General features: G+C 39.2%; 1 long non-coding RNA gene across 3 annotated transcripts; it reads left to right on the top strand.

The window, feature by feature from the left end:
- Window positions 1-3768: 3768 nt before the first annotated feature.
- LOC116419827 lies at window positions 3769-14629 on the top strand. 3 transcript variants are annotated; one of them, XR_004230138.1, is made up of 4 exons: window positions 3769-3974; window positions 4882-5054; window positions 5519-5645; window positions 14419-14629. It is a non-coding gene; the product is annotated as an uncharacterized LOC116419827 (long non-coding RNA). The 3 variants fall into 3 exon arrangements; XR_004230137.1 differs by lacking the exon at window positions 14419-14629 and adding an exon at window positions 11444-11629; XR_004230136.1 differs by lacking the exon at window positions 14419-14629 and having other exon boundaries at window positions 5519-5812.
- Window positions 14630-20005: the final 5376 nt, after the last annotated feature.

Below are 20005 nucleotides of genomic sequence, written 5' to 3' on the forward strand. Positions count from 1 at the left end.
TGAAAACCCATCCAATTTGTAGGATACAAAATAAACCTACACGTATCATCGGCATTTCTAAATTTTAGCAACAAAATCCAACAGGAAAAGTTAAAAAGCAAATTTCCATTTAAAGTAAGTACAATATACTTTAAAATATTTAACATATATTGGTCTATCTGCCATCTGGAGGAAGGGGGTGGAGGGAAGGAGGGGAAAAGTTGGAACCGAAGGTTTTGCCAGGGTCAGTGCTAAAAAAAATTACCATGTATATATCTTGGAAATGAAAAGCTATAATAAAAAACAAAAACCAAAAAAAAAAAAAAAGGACAGAACATATAAAATACTTTGTGAGTCTGTTTATCAGAATATACCCAGAAACCACAAATATAAGTACAAAATACTCTTTATACAAAGACAGATATAAATTGATATAGAAATACTAGTTGCTCATGAGTAAGCTGAGCCAATATAATAAAAATGATAATACCACCCAGATTCATTTACTTATTTGGTGTCATACTAATTAAATTACTAAAGTATTATTTTATAGAGCTGGGGGGGGGGGGGGGATACCAAATTCATCTGATAAAACAAAAGGTCATAAATCTCTTTTTTTTTTTTTTTTTTAATTTAATAGCCTTTTATTTACAGGTTAAATGCATGGGTAACTTTACAGCATTAACAATTGCCAAACCTCTTGTTCCAATTTTTCACCTCTTACCCCCCATCCCCTCCCCTAGATGGCAGGATGACCAGTAGATGTTAAATACACTAAAATATAAATTAGATACACAATAAGTATACATGACCAAAACATTATTTTGCTGTATAAAAAGAATCAGACTCTGAAATATTGTACAATTAGCTTGTGAAGGAAATCAAAAATGCAGGTGTGCATAAATATAGGGATTGGGAATTCAATGTAATGGTTTTTAGTCATCTCCCAGAGTTCTTTTTCTGGGCATAGCTAGTTCAGTTCATTACTGCTCCATTAGAAATGATTTGGTTGATCTCGTTGCTGAGGATGGCCTGGTCCATCAGAACTGGTCATCATATAGTATTGTTGTTGAAGTATATAATGATCTCCTGGTCCTGCTCATTTCACTCAGCATCAGTTCGTGTAAGTCTCTCCAGGCCTTTCTGAAATCATCCTGTTGGTCATTTCTTACAGAACAGTAATATTCCATAATATTCATATACCACAATTTATTCAGCCATTCTCCAACTGATGGACATCCATTCAGTTTCCAGTTTCTAGCCACTACAAAAAGGGCTGCCACAAACATTCGTGCACATACAGGTCCCTTTCCCTTCTTTATAATCTCTTTGGGATATAATCCCAGTAGTAACACTGCTGGATCAAAGGGTATGCACAGTTTGATAACTTTTTGAGCATAGTTCCAAACTACTCTCCAAAATGGTTGGATTCGTTCACAACTCCACCAACAATGCATCAATGTCCCAGTTTTCCCGCATCCCCTCCAACAATCATCATTATTTTTTCCTGTCATCTTAGCCAATCTGACAGGTGTGTAGTGGTATCTTAGAGTTGTCTTAATTTGCATTTCTCTGATTAATAATGACTTGGAGCATCTTTTCATATGACTAGAAATAGTTTCAATTTCTTCATCTGAGAATTGTCTGTTCATATCCTTTGACCATTTTTCAATTGGAGAATGGCTTGATTTTTTATAAATTAGAGTTAATTCTCTATATATTTTGGAAATGAGGCCTTTATCAGAACCTTTGACTGTAAAAATATTTTCCCAGTTTATTGCTTCCCTTCTAATCTTGTCTGCATTAGTTTTGTTTGTACAAAAACTTTTCAGTTTGGTATAATCGAAATTTTCTATTTTGTGATCAGTAATGATCTCTAGTTCTGCTTTGGTCATAAAGTCCTTCCCCTTCCACAGGTCTGAGAGGTAAACTATCCTGTGTTCCTCTAATTTATTAATAATTTCATTCTTTATGCCTAGGTCATGAACCCATTTTGACCTTATCTTGGTGTACGGTGTTAAGTGTGGATCAATGCCTAGTTTCTGCCATATTAGTTTCCAATTTTCCCAGCAATTTTTATCAAACAGTAAGTTCTTATCCCAAAAGCTGGGGTCTTTGGGTTTGTCAAAGACTAGGTTGCTATATTTGTTGACTGTTTTATCCCTTGAACCTAACCTATTCCACTGATCAACTAATCTATTCCTTAGCCAATACCAAATGGTTTTGGTAACTGCTGCTCTATAATATAATTTTAGATCTGGTACAGCTAAGCCACCTTCATTTGATTTTTTTTTTCATTAATTCCCTTGAAATTCTTGACCTTTTGTTTTTCCATATGAATTTTGTTGTTATTTTTTCTAGGTCATTAAAATAGTTTTTTGGGAGTCTGATTGGTATAGCGCTAAATAAATAGATTAGTTTAGGTAATATTGTCATCTTTATTATATTTGCTCGCCCTATCCAAGAGCATTTAATATTTTTCCAATTGGTTAGATCAGACTTAATTTGTGTGAAAAGTGGTCTGTAATTTTGCTCATAAAGTTTCTGATTTTCCCTTGGCAGATAGATTCCTAAATATTTTATATTATCAGTAGTTACTTTAAATGGAATTTCTCTTTGTAACTCTGACTGTTGGATTTTGTTAGTGATATATAAGAATGCTGATGACTTATGTGGGTTTATTTTATAACCAGCAACTTTGCTAAAGTTGTGGATTATTTCTAATAACTTTTTAGCAGAATCTCTGGGGTTCTCTAAGTATACCATCATGTCATCGGCAAAGAGTGATAATTTGGTTTCCTCATTGCCTATTCTTATTCCTTTAATCTCTTTCTCAGCTCTTATTGCCAAAGCTAGCGTTTCTAATACAATATTAAATAGTAACGGTGATAGTGGGCAACCTTGTTTCACTCCAGATCTTATTGGGAATGGTTGCAGTTTGTCTCCATTACATATGATGCTTACTGATGGTTTTAAATAGATGCTGCTGATTATTTTAAGGAAAAGTCCATTTATTCCTATACTCTCAAGTGTTTTTAATAGGAATGGATGTTGGATTTTGTCAAATGATTTTTCTGCATCTATTGAGATGATCATATGGTTTTTGTTAATTTGGTTGTTAATATGGCCAATTATATTGATAGTTTTCCTAATATTGAACCAGCCCTACATTCCTGGTATAAATCCTACTTGATCATAGTGTATTATCCTGGAGATGATTTTCTGTAGTATTTTTGCTAATATCTTATTTAAGATTTTAGCATCAATATTCATTAGGGAGATTGGTCTATAATTTTCTTTCTCTGTTTTCAACCTACCTGGTTTAGGTATCAGTACCATGTCTGTATCATAGAAGGAATTTGGTAGGACTCCTTCAACAAAGTCAGATCTTAAAACTATCCTATGAAGCAATTATTGTTGTGTCACAGATCTCTTTTAATGTCCTGATCCAGTTTCCCTAATTGTCCTATTTAGTTACTCTGCCTCAGATTATAACCATTCCCTCTTAATGTTTGATAGGATAAAGGTCTTATATCTTAGACCTCAGGCTATACTTACATCCTTTTAATGTTTGATGGGATAAAGGTCTTTATCCATTTTGACATCATTAGAATATAAGGAGCTTCTCCAGTGCCTCCCTCCATTATGCCTGCCTCCATTATGTCATCCTCATACTAGGCTCCTCCCCCCATTAGGTCATCCCCATCCAGGTACCTCCCCTATTATGTCATTGTTCTTGTTACCCTATAAAAGAATTTTGTATCTGACTTTCAAGGCTGGATTCTTTGAGATGATAGTCTCATTCAGACCAACCACAATTGTTTTCTGATCTCTATCTTGCTCAGTTTCTCCAGCATTACATTATTATCAAAACATTTTGGTGTTGATTAAGCAGTAGAGAGGTTAATCAGTGAAACAGCTTAGGCATACAATATACAGAAGCAAATTAAGCATAATATCCTGGGGTGATAAGTCCCAAGATTTCCATCACTGAGGTAAGAAATAATTATTCATAATACCATTGGAAAAACGGGATGGTGGTGTTGATGGGATTTGACCTTGGCTTGGAAACAAGAAAGGCAGAGTGTTGTGACAAGAATTCACAAAACCGAGTTATCTGTGGCAAAGAATAGGAAAATTTCTTTCTGCATATCACTAAGAAAGAGACTCTCTTAGTGGGCAAAAAGCCCCAAACACAATTGGGAGATTTTGTAAAGAGGTTTGTTGAGGGTACTTAATTTCATAAGTAGATTCTAGAGTTTGGGACTATTGAAACAAGGGAGAATTTTGGAATTGAATGGGTATTTATTTACCTTGATAGAGAACTTAAGCAGTACTGAGTGTTATCAATGGGGGTGGTCTCTCAGAATGAGGCTAGTTATCCTGTTTGCCTCCGTGGGATACAGAGATAAAGTTCTCCTTGAGAGAGAAAGTTTCTTTAAGCTTCCCATTTCAGTCTGAGAAGAAATTGTATAGATCAACATCTCATACAATATACCAAAATAAAGTATGTGACTTGGACATTAAGGTTGATATAAATAAATGAGATAAAAATTACCTATAGGAAACTAGATAGGGAAAGAGTTAATGACCAAACAAGAGATAGTATATTATAACCTATCCTTATCTTGTCTGTCTCTTACATCTCAGTCTCACCACATGGCCTGTTCTTTTTCTATAATGCTACATCTTAGGAATGTCATTGACAAGTTATAGGGCATCCTGAAGTACATAGCCAGGATCATTACCCAGACCTATGACTGAAGAATATGCTATACAAGTTGTTGCTGTGTGTCCATATTTTTTGAAGAGAACCAATGATATCATGATATCTTGATTTTTGAGTGAATTGGACTTAAGTGAGGCAGAGTTCCCTGAAGTTATAAAACTCACTCCTTCCAGAGTCATTGAAGCTCAAAGCAAGACAAAAACCAAGATGACTGACAATGAACTGAGTTGCAGTGGGTGACTTTGGTGTCTTTGATGTCTGAGAGCTCCACAGCTCTTGCTTCAGTCAGTCACCTTCATAACCCCGGCCATTGGAACAGATTGTTCTCATCCCTCTGTTACACCAGGTGAGGTCTTCACATGCTTGAGGTGTTATGCCATACTTCCCTTTTAATTCCTGACCCAGTTTCTTCAATTGTCCTATTTAGTTACTCTGCCACAGGTTATAACCTTTCCCTCTTAATGTTTGATGAGATAAAGGTTTTATATCTTTAGGCTATAATCATTCCTTTTTAATGTTTGACTGGATAAAGGTTTATCTATTTTGGACATCATTAAAATATCAGTAACCTCCCTCCATTGTGTCATCCTAGGTGCCTCCCCCCATCAGGCTATCCCCATCCAGGTACCTCCCCTATTATGTCATTGTTCTTGTTATCCTATAAAAAATCTTGCAGTCTGATACTCGGGTCTGGATTCTTTGAGACAATAGTCTCCTTCAGCCTTGGGACCAAACATGGATCATTTGGTCCCAGAAAATCTCTCCATTTAATAAATTATTTAATTGTTTTCTAATCTCTGTCTTGCTCAGTTTCTCCAGCATTACAGAAGGAGCTATTCCCCTAACACACTGGCTACCCTCAACCTGGTTTAACCAGTCTACCTGCCAAGATGGTCTTAAAGTGCGGTCACTCTGCTACAGCTTCTTGGGGCCACAGGTAAGAGTTGAGTGGCAAGTGGACACCAAAGGTGGATGAAACCCTAAAAAGGACTCAGCAAGACCTCACTGGAGGTGCTAGTCTCCCAGGACATCCCATATCCCCTAGTCAGTCGTTAAACATTTGTTAAGAGTCAACTATGTGTGTGGAACTGTGCTGAGCTTGAAATAAAGAAAGGTTATTCTCTTTCAGTCTTTGCCCTGTAGGGGTTCGCTATCTGTTGGAGGGAGAGAGGAGATAATATGCAAACAAGTAGGTATAAACACACCCTGCACAGGGTAAATAGGAAATGATTAATAGGCAAGGCCCTAGGTTTAAGATGATTACAAAAGGCTTCTGGAGGAAGGTCAGATGGTCTTGGGGTGGGTAGATGGTGTAAGAAGCCTGGAAAGGTAAAGGACAGTTTAGGAAGGGCCTTGAACACCAAGCAGAAGACTTTTATTTAATTCTAGAGATGATAAAGAGCTACTGGAGTTTATTGAGTAGGAGATCAAACCTGTGCTTTAGGAAAATCAATCAAGTGGCCAAATGGATGATGGACTGAGAGACTTGTGGCCAGCAAGACCCATCAGCTACATGCAACAACCCTGGCAGGATCAGCTGAGCTCTTGCATCGGGGCAGCGGCAATACCCCAAAGAGACAATGGGCCATATTCCACCAGTGTCCCAAAAGTGATAGATAAGACTTTAGCCCCAGCTTGGAAAATGGCGGACATAGGGGAGGGGGGAAGAGGGAGACAAAGAGGATACAAACTTCAGAGGCCGGGAGGATGTTTGTGTCCTGAACCAGGATTCATCTCTGTTGGGATGATTTTCAAGTCTTCTTTTTCCCTCCTAACCTCTCTGTAGACCTCCAGACTCCCTCTTCCAATTGTCTTTCAGACATCTTCAACTCAACATTTCCTAAAATGAACTCATCATCTTTCCCCCAAACCTCTCTCCCTGCCATGTGTAAGATCATTGGAAGCAATTGGGTTGGTTTAGCTTGGAGGAGTCTGTGGGGGGAGGGAAGCAGAACTAGGAGCAGGAGAGAAACCTGGAGGTTTGTCACCGTTGGTAAAAAAATTCCTTTCCCATTTGGACCCCTGAGCCATGATGGCTGAACACGCATCTCCCTGTTCTCATCCCTTGCTTGATACTGAGAAACATTGAACAGAGGTCAGAGTTATCCCTGTTGCTCCCCCTTCAGATGAGCTGGGTATGGTAGAGAACGCCCATAATGACTACTGATGAGGAGACTAAAATGGACGAACCCCTTGAGAGCAGGTGTTCTGAGAGCTGGAGTCCATTGTTTACCTACACTCTGTCTGGCCCCAGTATAAGGAGTTCAGGGGGGAGGGGGACTGGAGGCTGCTGGGGGAGGGGTCAAACTCACTCAGGTCGGCAATGGAGCGGTACTGAGTGATCGCTGCATTCCCAAGGAGACCCTGGGTCCCAAAAGATCCGTGAGGGATTCCTGGGACTGGCCACCAGAAGCAGAAGGAACCTCGGGGGCCTGGTCTGACCTGAACTTTCCAAATGAAGAACCTGATAGCTAGAGAAAGTACGTGCTTGTCCAAAGGCTAAGAGATGATGGAGACCTGTGGCAAGGTGGAAATACACACAAAAAGGACCTGAAAGATGCCATTGGAATCTGGCAAAGATGACTGTGGAAAACTGTCTTTGCATGGATTTGGAAAAATTAAAAGCTATTAAAAAATTTAATTGGAGATGACGGGCGGGTGAATCCGTCATGCAGTGGGAGCAAAGGGTGGTTCATAGGTGGCCTTCGACACACGTTAAGGGGTCTAGAGAAAGAAGTCCCTAGGATCCTGCAGTGCTACCATCACCAAAGCGCGTGCGCACACACACAGACAGAGATACACTCACTCACACACATACATACACACACACACACACACACACACACACACACACACTCGCATCTTGGGGCAGCTTTTAATAGTCATGGGACCAGAACCACTGGGGATGAGGAGCCAGGGATGGGCTTTTATTTGCATAGCTGGAGGGAGGGAGTCCCTTCCCCCACCATCGTGCCTCAGCCTGAGAGGCAGAGTGTGTGGACCCTGGAAGAAAAGAGATAAGGGCAAGAGAGAGGGGACGCGCAAAATGGAGGCAAGGCAAATCCATCTGATCAAGCCTCATTTTAATGGGTGCAATAGTACAGATATATATAGCAGTAGAAAAGAAGGCAGGGTTATTCAAACACAGTACAGGGTGGGGGTCCATGACAAAGGGTTGGTATCCCGCCCAAGGATGAGCTGCTCAGATGTTTCTGGTGGCAGGAAGCTCTATGATGTGATTAGGGGATGCCTAGATATCTGCCTATTCAAAGTTAGGATGTGATTAGGAGATTCCTATTCAGGAAGTCTTTGGTATAATGTGATTAGGAGATTCAGCCTATTCAAGGTTGGCCTTATGTGGCTGTAGATCAGTGCAGGCTCCCCACAGGTCCCCCTTTTTTCATTTATATTAAAAGAATCAAATGTAGATTTTTTCATTTCTGGACCTGTGCCTGGCTTAGGTTGTTCCTATAGGGAAAAGCCTTACCTGTCATAGGAAGGATGTACAGAAACGTCTCTTTCTGGCTTAGGTCAGCTACTCCTTGAGGAATCTTACCTGTCATTGGCTAACCAGGTCTCGATGTTTGTTTCTATTTCTCATATTTTGTTTCTATTGCTCATATAAGCATCAAAGGGGTCATCACCAGTCTCAAGGTGGTGAGAGTGTACGTGAATGGGTTTGGCCAGCGCACTATCTGCTTGGGATAAAAGCAAAAGAAGGCCAATTAAAGGCCCTTTGAACTTCTGAAGTACTAATTAATGAATTCTAAAGCTTAAAAAATAATCCCCAAAACTGAGTCTGCCAGGGCAATTTTAACAAAATAAGGTTTTCTAAAGCTAAAGCATTCAAATTCAATCTAAACTAGGGAGATCTACCAGTTTCCAAATGTTTTATCTTTTCCTCCAGGGCAATTTTAACAAAATAAGGTTTTCTAAAGCTAAAGCATTCAAATTCAATCTAAACTAGGGAGATCTACCAGTTTCCAAATGTTTTATCTTTTCCTCCCTTTTTTTTTTTTTTTCACAGAAAGGGAATTATCAAATGACTATTCCCCATATAAAATCCCAAGAGTGAATTAAAATCCCTATACATAACAGACTAGTGCAGTGGCATTTCCTAAAAATCCTTCAAACATAACAGCAATAATTACACAGTTTTAACAAATCCCATCCCAAATCTTAAACAGAGTGATAGATGATCCAGGCAAGATTCAACAGTCAGTCAAACATTCCCAAAAGTCCCTCATATGAGTCCAAAGTACAGTAGCTGCAGGGTCCAGTCCATGGTCTCATTTTAAAAACTACTGTTTCAGGCTGTGAAGTGATAGGAGGCTCTCATTCCATGCAGACTGGGTGTGCCATGCTGACAATCAAAGCTGATCAAGGTTCCAAAAGCAAGCCAATATCTGCGATTTGACGAGTAATTTAGATCAGTCTCAGATGGAAAGACTCAGTTCACCAGATAAAATATGAGGAGGCCAAAATAAATTGTTTCCTATGTGAAGAGATGAGTTTGCTTTACAGACCAGGCAAACGGCTGCTGTCTTATAGACCCCTGTTAATTGTCCTCTTATCATGTAGAAATCTTAAAAGAAACAAAACACAAATATCCAGTAACAGAGATGACCAGGCAAAATACTTTTAGTTGCCCAAGCATTTAGGATACAATGATTACATATAACCAGACTGAAAATAGCAAGGTATGACATAAGTGAATTAACAGTTTCTATTCATCATTGCTCTGATCATAGATCAGTTACAGGAGGAAAAAGTATAACATAACATAAGCAGTTAAAACTCAACCTTCAGCACATATAGGATAAAATAGCCTTAACCCAGTTTTATTCCAATCAATCGTCCCAATAATTGTCAGAAGGTGAAGCTTTAAAACTCCCAAATAGCATTAACTAAATTATAAGTCCGAGAAATTTTACTTCCAATAACAAATTTCATTAATTTCTGATAAATCTTAAAAAGACTTATCATAACCTTAAAGTAATAACAGGAAGAAATTTTGTCTAAGTTCACAACTTAAAAACAATTATATCTAGGTAGATGTTACATAAGTGAACGTTATACATACAAATCATTTTGCTTTTAAAATGCCCAATACATAGAAAAATATCCCAAATTGCATATTGCCCGTAACAGAACCATTTCCCAAAAGGACAAAGAATTCAAAAAGTTTCTTAAAAATAGTAATTAACTTTTAGAAATATTCTTACCAAAGTATGGATTACATTTATGACCATATTCCTCAACCAAGAAAACTTATGTATCAAGAAACAAATATTCAGTTTGCTGCACTGTGGGGAGAGAGGAGAGGAGGACTCCCTTCCCCCACTCCGGTCCCCTAGGAAAAAACTTGCTCAGGTTCTCCACTCAGTGTCCTACATAGGGATCCTTTTCAAGATTTAGCCCATCAGTTTTATTTACTTTCTTCCCAAATCTACCCATTTCCAGTTTTCTCTTTCTCCCTAGCTATATACCTGAACACTCAGATGCTCCTTTGGGCCGGGCTCTGTTTCAAGGGAAAAAAACTTTCCTGTCCGTTTAAAATATCTAAATTCCATTTACTTACAAAATTAGTACATCAGGTTAAAAATCACAAGCAGATTTTCAAATAACCAATTCCCAAATTCCTTTATCATTGTTCTTAAAACATAACAAATGTTTACAAGACTTTGTGCTTTTCTCTGCCTTCACAGAGAAGGCCTAGATATTCCATTTAAACTTCTTTTCTTTAAATGTTAGCACACTGCTCTTCTAGATATATTATTTTTTTTTAACTTTCCAAACTTTCAAATCCCTTGTTTATTTTATTTATTTATTTTTATTCTTTATTTTATTCATTTATTCATTCATTCATTCATTTATTTATTTTAATTTCTTCCCTTTTCTCCCTGCTACTGCAGTCAGCCAGAGAAACACACAGAGATTTTTTTCAAACTTCTTGATATTTTCTAAGCCTGCAACACAGAGGCTGAATTCTTATCTTTTACAAACTTGCTAACTTTCAACACAGACACATACAGACACACATGGAGCTCCATTTTACTAAGCACAGTTGCAACGGTGTACTTAAAATTTTTTCAACCAACCAAACAAGACAAATCACACAGAACATAGAACAGTTACAACATTAAACATATAACATATACCCAAAGGATATTTTCCAGCGTCCCAGAAAATACCTGTTTCAGAACTTTACCCAGAACAGAACCAGAATAACCAGAAGCAGAACCAGATGAGTACGCCAAAAGGCACTCAGACAGGCTTACTCTCCCAAATGCCCAATCAATATCATTGTCCACTGTAGGCCTGATTGAAGCTGAAGAACCGTTTCCTTCAAGTCAGCCGAGCTAAAGGTTCTCACTTGGGGAAGCTGAAGAAAAGCCATTGAAGCTTTGGGAGGAGGGTCATACAGAATCCTTTTCATTGTTTTTGGGAGCCTAATTTGAGCCTAGAATTGGTGTGCTTAAGGGCATCTTTCTTAAGAGGCATTGTCCTGAATTACATAAAAATCATTAAAGCAATCTCCAACTCTTTTTCACCTTTTCTCATCAACGGTTCCTTCCTGCGGGAACCATGGGCAGACATCTTCCAATAACCTTTACTCTACGCGTCCTTAATAAATCCTTGAAATCCTCAACAAATCTATCATATACACCAATTTCTTCTCTCTCTTGGTATCGAAACCTCTTACCACAACCAGGTCTCTGTTCCTCGGGGCAGGTGGACCCGTGGCGACCTTATTCTCCAAATTCTCCGGGACTGCGCAATCTTCTTATTGAAAGGTTCGATCTAGCTATGGCTACTCCTTTCTCCAAAATCTTCCGGGCCCCACGTATGGGCGCCATTTGCCTCGGCCTGGGAGGCAGAGTGTGTGGACCCTGGAAGAAAAGAGATAAGCCCCACGAAATGGAGGCAAGTCAAATCCATCTAATCAAGCCTCATTTTAATGGGTGCAATAGTACAGATATATATAGCAGTAGGAAAGAAGGCAGGGTTGTACAAACACAGTACAGGGTGGGGGTCCTAGACAAAGGGTTGGTATCCCGCCCAAGGATGAGCTGCTCAGATGTTTCTGGTGGCAGGAAGCTCTATGATGGGATTAGGGGATGCCTAGATATCTGCCTATTCAAAGTTAGGATGTGATTAGGAGATTCCTATTCAGGAAGTCTTTGGTATAATGTGATTAGGAGATTCAACCTATTCAAGGTTGGCCTTGATTGGCTGTAGATTAGTGCCGGCTCCCCACACCATGGGCCTCAGATCCTTTCAGTCCCAGGACTGCACAGACATATAAAGTGCCTTTCAAGGCTGAAGCCCTTCTAAATGGGCCAAGGTCCTGGCTCAGTGGCAAGTCTTGGCACAGCTGGGACTCGGAGCCGTAGTCCTGGGCCTGGTCCAGGGTAGGCCAGGGAAACCTGTTGAGGCAGGCTGGCACCCACTGGTGATCAACCCCAAGGGGAGCCGAGGATTGCTAGAGTCCTCGGAAGTTTTCCAGATTCATTTGACCAGATGAATAGGAGGTGGAGGGGATCCTGGGAAGGGGGGCTTGCTTTCTCAGACATGGGGTCTCCCCTTTAGAATGTAGGATGAGAGATCTAGCTTAAGACTCCTCAGAATAGAGGCAGTGATGGAAAATTACTAATATGAGCCTTTTCCTCCTCTGTGATCAAAGCGCAGATAGAAAAGTAGAAAGCTCTGACTAGAGGATGCTCCAGGAGGCAGATGACCCCTGAAGATCTCTTGCTGATAGGGCCTTTCATAAGAAATATTTGCCTAATCCAATATTTCAGATTTCCACTTGAGATTGTAAGGCCCAGAAAAGGGGCCAAGAGAAGTAGGAGTTTCTTTGTGATTAAGTAGTATTAATTCTTCAGTTTTCTGCTACTCAGGGAGGTCTTTCTGGGACAGCGGACTTGTTCTCCAGTGAGTGTCTCCAGACAGTCGCCCTTTCTCCAGAATGGAAAATAGATCCTTTTGTTCTCTACCTTGAAACGCTTCTCAGCTGTTGCAGACTGGACCACATGGTTTTGGGGGAAGGATGTGGGCTTTGGGCTTCTGAGCGGCCGCTCCACACAGCAACACTAGGCATTTCTGGGAAAACTTCCAGTTTTGTGCTGAGGATTCCCACGGAGTCCTTTGCCTGAGACCCAAAGGAGAGGGAAATGATACCTGATAAAGCTGCCAAAGAGAAAGATCATCGCCTGAATTATCTGCATGCATCTGTTGTGGGAATAGAGAATGTGGGCAGTCTTTCCATTGGGGAAGTAGGGGATTCTTCCAGGATAAATTAGTCGGAATTAATTCCGAGAGTCTTTGACCAGTGGAGGCCAGTGATCCCTCCTGGTCTAAAATTCTTTGTGTTTGAGATGGGAAAGGGACAATCTTAAAAAGACCCTGTCCGTGTCATAGTAATCCTGACGGATATTGTAATTGGTATGAACTCCCAAATATCGAGGTAAAAGTAAACTGAAAATGATTAAGTATTATTGTCTTGTGCGGGGAGACAAATCTATTGGGGGAGGCATTATTGATCTAAATACGGCTCCTCTGAAGACTGGGTATGCCAAAATTGGGTAAGTTAATGGAAAGGAGCCTTTTAACCCAGAAGAAAGTGCCTATCCAGCCCACTGGTTACCAGGAGCCCAATACATGATGATAAAGTAGGAGAAAATATGAAGGATTTAAGGGTCCTAATAGTCCAGGTATTGGGAATATAGTGCCCAGAAATCAAAATATGAATAAACTATCAGGGATAAAGCAGGAAAAGAAGGAAAATCCCATCATTATTCCTGAAGAGGTTAAAGGAGAAGATGAGAAAGAACTCTGGTAGGAATGATGGAGATGAGATGTCCTGGACCATTTTAAAATTTCCCTGTCCACAGGTACCAACCTTGAGGTTGGGTCTGGGTATGATCCTGGAAAGAGGCTGAGCCCGTTCCAGTGTGAGGGGGACCCTTCCAGGTCCTGCTGATTTCTGATCCGGCAATTTGAACTTGAACCAGGTTAGACACACACACACTCAAGTGCATGACCGGGTAACACCATTCTCTAAGTTGGAAATAACTTTCGTGAGCCCCGACAAAGAACACTCCTTTACAAGAAGGCTTTATGCACTCTAACCTTTATCCTTGCCTTGTAAAATTCCGATTGCCCTCTTCACTTAGTTTCCAATTTTTGCTTTTGCTTCTTTTTGGCATAGACTTGATTGCAGGTGAAGGCATTGCAAGGAGTGACCACTTCAGCTGTATCCAGACTCTGACCCTTTGGGAGTGACCTTAGAGATGCTGGGTCTGGTACTTTGTCAGTAACATCTATTGTCAATTTACACCCAATTCTTACATTAGGGGGCAATCAGTTTGAGACCCTGCTACAGACTATGGCCTTGAATTTAACCAACTGTTGGATTGGTATCGGTTTACATGGAGTAGGGGATGGGTACAAATTCCCATAAATAAGAGCATCCCAGAAATGGCAGGAGGGTCTTCAGTTGTAAATGAATGGAGGGTGGACTGAAATAGTGAAAACCCTTCAGAATATATTAAAAAATTACTAAATTGGTCCTTACCTCATAGGTGATCAAAAAGATAAGAATGTAGAGAAATCTCCCTACAGGAACAGATGGCCTTTGAAGATACCTCTCTGATATGTAAGAGACAGCCTTTCATAATAAATATTTGCCTAACCTTATATTTTAGATTTCTGCACGGGATTGTAAATTCCCGAGACCCAGAAAAGGCCAAGAGAAGGGGGACATTATTGCGATTCGGGACTATAAATTCTTGAACTTTCTACAACTCAGGCCGGTCTTTCTGGGACTTGTTCTGTATCTCAGAGAGTCGTTCTTTGTCAAGATCAGAAAATAAATTCTTTTGCTTTTTACCTTGAGACATCTCGCTCCATTTTGTTGCGAACAAAGGAGTTTTTCATTTTTATTTTTGTATCCCCAGCATGGGTCTGGCACACAGTAAGTACTTCATAAATGCTTGTTCATTGATTACCACCTAAAATACATTCTAGCCGATAAATAATCAGATCTTAGATTTTTTCCACTTCTTTTGGTGAATTGTGTGAGGATATGAACATGGTCTGCTGTATAATATATGCCTGGAATATGGTAAGTGCTTAATAATGATTATTAATGACATTAATGTTGCATATTATCAATAAGCAATCGTGCTTATTGATTGACTAAATATTGTTTGCAAAACCCCGTTGGTGATTTTCTCGCATTTTCATCAGGCTATCTTCATTTGATATGTAGATCATATCTCTGAGGCTTTTATGGAGATAAGGAACTTTTTGTAATAGAAGATAAGTGCTGATCTCCTCAAGATTACCTCTTTTTAGCCACAACATATCCTTACCACACATTTTTAGTATCTTTCCCTTAATGCCTCAAAATTGTGTCACCTTCTCCTGTGAATACCTAATCTAGTCCAGCTGCTCTCCCCAAGTTTGCTTTTCTTACCATCCATAAGAGGTCATAAATTATATACTTTGGGGGGATCCAATGGACAAGTCACTTAACACCTCTGTACCTGCTTTCCTCATCTGTAAAATGGGCATGATAATAACTTTTCCATATGCACACATAAAGAAAGATGCACATGTTATATAATTAATGTCTATAATTAAAGTCTATAATACATGCTATGTTCTATGTATCTTCTCAGATTTGGCCATCTTTGCTTTAAGGGCCTTTCTAATTCTGACGTTCTACGGTCTATATTATATAATGCTGGAAACTTGAAAATGGTATTTGCTCATCAGCTATTATTGTTAATGAAATATTTTGTTGCAGAAGTGTCAACAGCTCCCATTTCTTTATTTGCCATCCTTCCAGTTCCGTCTTGAATGGTCTGGCTTAACTCTCTTGCCAAAATTTGTGTAAACTCATTTCCTCCCATTTTCCTTTCGTTAAGTTATGAGGCAATGCTGTTCGCAGCCTCCACTCCCTCCCTCTTCCACACGGAGTTTCAGATCTGACTAGTGCCTAGCTGTGGGGTAATAGTCAATTCCTGTCTGTTGAGATAGTCAATTGTTCTTTTTATGATGAATACTCAAGTGGGCCGAGAATAACGGAATGTTCAAGAGTAAGATGGTGTTTCTAGATAACATGGTATGTTATTTGTGACTTTGCAAACTGCAAAGGATTCTGGAGAAAAATTTCTTAGAAACTTTACAAATTCAAAAATTAAAAATGAGAAACTTAATAAATAATAAATAAAACAAGCATTTCCAATTACACTGAGAAACTGCCCATCTCCATTATATGAAACGTGCTTTTCTTTTAAAATAGATAATTGATTCTTGGAGATTGACAAAGAAGGTAGAGTAGGAGGAAGGAACATAGCCTAGCTTTGTTTCACAACTCCAGTAAAGACCAAGAAAGAGTCGTAGATCACGGAGGGATTGGGAAATCCAAGAGGAAACTACAGCTGGAAATTTTTCCAGCACAGATCAGTAAAGGAAGACAGACAGAAGGAGGGGCTCCAGCCTAGAAACCTTCACATCGTTTTCAGAATGGGGGGGGGGGGGTCTGAGGACTGTCTGTGAAACAGGGTAAGTAGCAGCTGTGTGGTTCTGACTGTAGAGTAGGGTCACAGACTCGGCTGAAACCTTAGGGGAGACATACAAGCTAAGTAAGCAGGGCAGGGACCTCAGACCAGGACAAGCCTGGATTTCTGTCTCTCAACTTTCAGCTACCTGATAGGGACATAGAACAGCAGGATAGTATACTGAAATTCTAACCATGGGAAAACCTGCAACAGTATAACCCAGAGCTATCAGGACCAGGAACCTACCGGCTCAGACAAGGAAGACCGTTATCAGGATGCTTTCCTCCTAGATTAGATCACTTAGAAAGCACTGAAGAGTTTCTATTGCCAATATCCTTGAAGGACACAAAGCCCAGAGAAAGCAGAACTCTTAAGCACATATATCGGACCAAACAAGGTTGTAGCATTCCCTTCAGAAGCATGCAAAGTATTAACTAATACAAAATCTAAATTTGAGAAGTAAAACTGAAAAAAAAAAAAGAATGAAAGGGCAGAGGGGAAGATTCACACAATAAAAAGTTGTAATGAAGGTAGGGATACCCAAGACATAAACCCAGAAGGAAATAACTATATAATCTACCACAAAAGGCTTAAAGAATAATAATAATAATAATAATAATAATAATAATAATAATAATATAGCTTAGGAACAAGGTAAAATAGAATTTCAAGAAGAAATGAATTAGGAGTTTAAAAATCATGTTTTAAATGAAATCAGATCTCTAGCAGAAAGAACTGAAAAAGAAATGAAACTTCTAGAAGTAAAGGCTTGAATGGAGAATTAACAATTTAGTACAAGAGGTACAAAACTTACCAAGCTACAGACTCCCCATTCATTACAATAAACTAAAGAGAAGTTAATGACTCCCGGAGAAAGAAATATTAAAACAAAATCAAAAGACTAAAAAGTTTAAAAATATTTTTTCATGTAAAAAATAACTGATCTAAGAAAACAATTCAAAGAGAAAAAAATTAAAAATCATTTGATTACCTGAAAGCCATGACCTAAAAAAGGACTTGGGGTCTATGTTTCAAGGAAGCTGAGTGGTGCCAATAGTAGAAGAGTTATCTCCCAGAGTTCAAATCTGGTCTCAGACACTTCTTACCTATATTGTTCTGGGGAAACCACTTAATCCTCTTTGTCTCAGTTTCCTCATTGATAAAATGAGTTAAAGAAACAAATAGTAAACGGCTCTAGTATCTTTACCAAGAAATCACCAAATGGGTCACAGAGAATGTGATATAAATAAAATAACTGAACATAAGCCACATTTCAAGAAATGATGTGTGAAAATTATGGAATGATTAGAAATTTTTTTCAAACGTGAAAATGAAACCTCATAATAAAGATTTCTAGAAATGTTTGGTTTAGCCCAACTCCAAAACTTCCAGGTACAAGAAAAACTTTGTGAGCTACCAAAAATAGAGTCGAAATCCCAAAGTGCCCCAGTCAAGATTGTACAATATTTGGTAAGTACCATTATGAAGAAGAAGAGAGCTTGTAATACAACATTTCTAAAGGTCAAGGAGCCTTTGATGACGTATTTACATCTGAATAGAACAGATGTACCATTGGAAGCCTAAAGCTCAAGTATATAAAAATATTTATATCAGCTCTTAAAATGGCTGAGACCTGGGAACCAAAGGGATTCCCATTAATTGAGAAATAATGTCTACACAAATTATGGTATATGAATGTAAAGGAATGTACTGTACCATAAGAAATAATGGAGGTATAGTTTCAGAGAAAAATGGGAAGACCTGGATAAACTGATGCAAAGTGAACTGAGCAACTTTAAAGACTTAAGAACTTTGATCAATGCAATGATCAACCATCAGAGGATGAAGCCGGCTCCCACCTCCTGACAGAGCGATACACTCAAGGGTAGAACACAGACATATCTGGACATGATGAAAACAGGATTCTGTGTGTGTGAGCTTGACTATTAACTATATTTGGCACAGAGGTTTTTGGAGTTTTGTTTTCAATTGAGCAGAGGTGGAAAGAAGAGGAAATAAATGTTTATTAATTGACTAAAAAGAAAAGTTAAAAAAATTAATTTGACATGAGACTTTCAAAGCTGCCATGTTTGTCTATGATTCCTTCTGGCCTTCTGTTCTCTTTTTTTGTAAGGTAGGGGGAATCTTAGCCCTACTCCCCTTTATCTGCAACCACACATCCAAAGTGGAAAAAGCAAAACAGGATTTTTCCTGTTGCAAAATATTTTCACAAAATTCACATTTGATTCTAACAACAACATCATGGGCAGGTAAGTATTTTTATAACCATTTTACAGATGCAATAACCATGATTCAGACACTCAAAAACATGTTGCTATTAAGTGGTAGAACCAGAACGAGGACCCCGGTCTAATGACAAGAGGCAACCAAGTGGTGCAAAGGACAGAACGCTGTGCTTGGATTTAGGAATCCACCTTCAGACAATTATTATCTGATTCTGGGCAAGTCATTTGACTTCTGTTTGCTTCAGTTTTCTTAACTGTAAATTGGAGAAAATGAGAGCACCAACATCCCAGGATGGTTGTGTGGATCAAGTGAGATATTTGTAAAAAACAGCACAGCCCTCAATAAATGTTTCTTTCCTCCCTCCCTTCACTTCAGTTAATCAGCCAATAAGCAATTATTAAATATCTACTATGTTCAGGCACCTCACTAAGTGTTACAAAGAAAGTTATATCCCCTTTCAAAGGGTTCACAATCTCATGAGACAACAAGCAAGCAGATGTGCATAAACAAGTGACACATAGGAGAAAGAGGAAATAAGTAAGAGAGGGGGAAGGCACTAGAAGTAAGACATATTGGGAAATGCTTCCTTAGAAGGTGGGATTCTAATTGGGACTTGAAGAAGTCAGGGAACCCAGGAGCTGGAGATGAGAAGGAAGAGCTTTCTGTGAGCATGGAACTGGGAAAATGGAACATTGTGTAAGGATGGGAAAGAAGGTCAATGTCACGGATTACAAACTACTCGGAGAAAAGGGGTGAGGTAGACTTGAAAGGTAGGGTAGGGTTAGGGTTCGTTTTAAAGGGCTTTGTACACCAAACAGAAGATTTTTCATAGACGTAATAGGGAGTTAGTGAAGTTCATTGAGTAGCTGTTTAGTAAGGTGGGACCTGAGACCAAGGAAGATCACTTTGTCATTGGAGTGAAGAAGTGACTAAAGGAGAAACTAATAGTAATCTAAGCCCAACCAAGATGTCTGCCACGTGGAGAGTAGAGAGAAGAAAGTCATCTGCTGCTCTTGTGGTTTCCAGAATCCAGACACCAGTACCTGGAATTATTATTTCTTCTTATGAGAAGCCGATGATGATGATTGATGATGATTGATGATGATTGAGGATGATTGAGGATGATTGAGGATGATTGAGGATGATTGAGGATGATTGATGATGATTGATGATGATACAAGGAGACCAAGAGGCCGTTGCTGTTCTCTGATGAATGAGAGACTGTTGTGTTATGTGACCTCCCTCCTCTTCCCTCTTGCCTCCAATTTATTTCATTCCCAGTCCACAAGCAACACCTGTGTCAGCAAAGGCTACCCCTCAACTCCTTCACAATCCACAGCTGTGGGGGCTCTCGGAGAACTGACCTGCCCTTTCACCCAGACAAGGTCCTTAACAATCTGCATCCAGATAAAGAACTATGGAGTTTGAACATAAATCAACACATTCTATGTTCACTTCTTTTTTTCTGTTGATTTTT

The sequence above is a fragment of the Sarcophilus harrisii genome, chromosome 6, assembly GCF_902635505.1.
Source record: "Sarcophilus harrisii chromosome 6, mSarHar1.11, whole genome shotgun sequence".
NCBI lineage: Eukaryota > Metazoa > Chordata > Mammalia > Dasyuromorphia > Dasyuridae > Sarcophilus > Sarcophilus harrisii.